Source organism: Octopus sinensis, linkage group LG6 (assembly GCF_006345805.1).
Source record: "Octopus sinensis linkage group LG6, ASM634580v1, whole genome shotgun sequence".
Taxonomy (NCBI): domain Eukaryota; kingdom Metazoa; phylum Mollusca; class Cephalopoda; order Octopoda; family Octopodidae; genus Octopus; species Octopus sinensis.
Genome location: NC_043002.1, coordinates 38,962,045 through 38,965,842, shown reverse-complemented (window position 1 = coordinate 38,965,842; position 3,798 = coordinate 38,962,045). Strand labels below are relative to the sequence as shown.

Below are 3,798 nucleotides of genomic sequence, written 5' to 3'. Positions count from 1 at the left end.
GGGATAAAAAACTCATTTACATTTACGTTTATTAATGTAATCTTATCTATCTATCTATCTATCTATCTATCTATCTATCTATCTATCTATCTATCTATCTATCTATCTATCTATCTATCTATCTATCTATCTATCTGTCTGTCTGTCTGTCTGTCTGTCTGTCTGTCTGTCTGTCTATCTATCTCTTTCTGTCTACCTGTTTCTCTCTCTCTTTTACTTCCCTCTCTCTCTCTCTCTCTCTCTATATATATATATATATATATATATATATTTTATTTTATTTTATCTAGTTTCAGCTCACGTGCTGTGGCCATGCTGGGGCACCGCCATTCAATGTGCTATGCTTACTGCACCTAGGTTTCCCAAGCGGTCACCCATCTACGTACTGACTAGGCTCGACGTTGCTTAACTTCGATGATCAGACGAAAACCAGTGCTTTCAACGTGATATGGCCGTATATATATATATATATACATATATATATTTACACACACACACAGACGGGAAAATCGCACTTTTGATCAAAGGTTTGTCCCATTAGAGCTTACCCGGGCTACGACAACAAAAAACGACAACAGAGGACGTATGGTTTGTTAAAAGAAGCCAATTATACATTCTTGTTGCTACTTGCACGGCTGAATTATACTTGTCTGTGGCATTTATTTTTCTACCGAAGATACTAAATAAGGCTTAAACCTGTCTAACTTTGACTCAAATATTAGCCGAGAAAGAAAACAAAACGCAACAAAAAAAAAAGCAAAACAACAGCAACAAAAAGAAAAAGTTATTAATCGATTAATATATTTCTTTCCATCTAATTTTTGATTCAAGTCTAGTCTTTTTCATCGTACCAAGACATACAAAACATAATATATACTTTCAGCCAGTTAACTATTATTTATCATTGGCATGACATATTGGAATTATCTATTGACAAGTCGACTTATTGAGAATTAAATGCTTCTGGCAAGCAGAGTCGACACGGCTACCGGTGTTGAGATAAAAACAGTCAACACTTCTGCCGAATTCCGATCGATTCGGAAAGCTGTCATTTTAATTCATTTCAAAATAACTTTTCTCTTATGAGAAATTGGAAGAAGGGAGAGGGCAGGAGAATGGTGTTGCTGCTCTCTAATCAATTCAGATGGAATTTCATTTGATTTAAATTGATTACCTAGGTAAATTTGCAAGATGCCATTTTCAGTTCGCTTAAATTGCTAATTTGACCAAAGCGTGCGATTAAAAAAACATTGCCATATAATGTAAATAAAACATAATGGTTAAATAATGGCTAAATATTTTACATTTGATTAACTATGAGAAATGGACAAGCTGAAGGGAAAACGAGAAATATAACATTAATTTTCTAATTAATGACAGAATCTATTTGAGAACACATATACAAAGGAAAAAATTAAAAAAATAAAAAAATATAAAAGGTGTAAGTTCCACATTTATATTCACATTAATCTTAATTATATATACTTAATATTGATTGCATATATTTATTAATCATAATAAAGAATCATTAACTAATTACTCAAATATAACACACTCGTGGCATTCTTCATTTGACGAAATCAGGATATTAGCGCTTGGGAGAATTAATAAAATAATATAAAAATAATCATGGCTAAGAATAAAAACGAAGGGAATCAACTTTTCAAGTGTTATATCCATGCATGTATAGAAATATTAAGCATCTAGGCAAAATAAAATTTGCACACACTTACACGCACACACACACACACACATATAATACACGCATACATAGAAACTATACCCATGTATGAGTATACATATACATATATTGTTATATAAGTATATACATATATTTACACAGACTCACACACATGCATACAAATAGGCGCTGCCGTGGTTGTGTGATAAGAAGGTTGCTTACCAACCACATGCTTAAGTCCCACTGCATGACATTTGGGCAAGTATTTTCTACTCGGGCCAACCAAAGACTTGTGAGTGGACTTGGTAGATGGAAACTGAAAGAAGTCTCTCGTATATATATATATATATATATATATATATATATATATATATGTATATACTTTATTTAAAAGCAGCAGAAATATAACAAAAGCTGTTGCTCAGAGTTGCATGTTCCCGTTGTAAAGGTGTATCCTTTAACTAGTTTTGAACATATTGTTATTTCTGTTCTATTTTACCAAAACTGTCCGACGAATGGGAACGTGAAACTCTGAGTAACAGCTTTTGTTATATTTCTTGTGCTTTTTACTCTACATCTGGTATTTGAGTACTCTCTTTTTCTACCTTGTTTCACATTTATGTGTTACTTACTCCGGTTATATAATATATATAGATATATATATATATATAATATATATATATATAACATATATATATTATATATATATAAATATATATATACCGGAGTAAGCAACACACACACACACACACACACACACACACACACACACACACACACACACACATATGTATATATATATATATATATATGTGTGTGTGTATAAAATATCATCTTCCAATTTGTATCGTACAATACACATTTCGACGCTTCTTATAAAAATCAAATGTCTAATGTTTACATTTATACATGCATGGTTGATATATATATATATTATTATATATATATTTATATATATATATATATATATATATATATCAATACAGTGTACATTTAAACATATAAGAGGTAACAACCATAGGAAACCTAGCACGCTAGAAGTAATAGCCAAAATCCAAACCACCATTAGGGATAACTATCAAAGGGAATGAAAAATAAAAACATCTACCATCTATCTCCTGGACCATGGTTTCTAGCTCTATATTAGCAAATAAAATAATTTGCCAGTCGAAGCTTTCATCAACAAAAAACTGCGCTTGCGCAGTGGATTTGAAAAATTATAATGCATAAGCACGGGGCACATGCTGGATAGCCTCGTATCTATATGTTTAATCTTGGCGAGAAGTTACCTTCTCAAGTCATACCGACTCATAAGGTTTCATTCCCCACCTGGATGGGTCGCTGGTCCGTCGCAGGGTTACTCATTTTTGCCAGCTGAGTGGACAGGAATAAACGTGAAATGAAGTCTTTTGCTCAAGAACACAACGCGTCGCCCGGCCCAGGGGCCGAAACCAAAATCTTATAGATAATAGCAGTAACGGAAGCAAGCAGAACAGGAGGGATATAGAAAACAAGAGAGAAATGTAGAGGAAGAGAGTGAGAAGGTCGCAAATAACCAACAAGTTAATATCTTTTATGTTTTACCTTTTACTTGTTTCGGTCATTTGACTACGGCCATGCTGGGTCACTGCTTTGAAGGGTTTTAGTCGAACAAATCGACCCCAGGACTTATTTTTGTTGTTATTGTAGTTATTGCAAAACATGCTGATGTCAATACCAGAACAACTGTCAGGTATCTTCACAAATTTGGCTACTATGGCAGAACAGCAAGAAGGAAACTACTTCTTCAACCCGCAAATATGAAGCGGTGAAATGATCGAGCCCGTGATAGTAGAGAGGTCACTAGCATTTTGGGATACTGTCTTTTGCCGAACAGCTACGTTATGGGAACGTAAATAAACCAACACCAGCTGACATACAAGAAGTAAATAGACACCCCATAAAACATCGTTTTATGTTTATTTTAACTTGAAAGGTTTATATAGGTTTTTATTAATTGATATTTTTATGTTTCCGGTTCTATATGTGACTGTTTAATCATACCACGTACAAAAGAAGCCTTGGAACTGTCCGGATTTCAAAGAGACCATATTGTGGGTCAATCTGAAGACGGACTT

General features: G+C 33.5%; 1 pseudogene; it reads right to left on the bottom strand.

Annotated features, from left to right (window-relative positions):
• Nucleotides 1-341: 341 nt before the first annotated feature.
• Nucleotides 342-460, bottom strand: LOC115213615 (annotated as a pseudogene).
• Nucleotides 461-3,798: the final 3,338 nt, after the last annotated feature.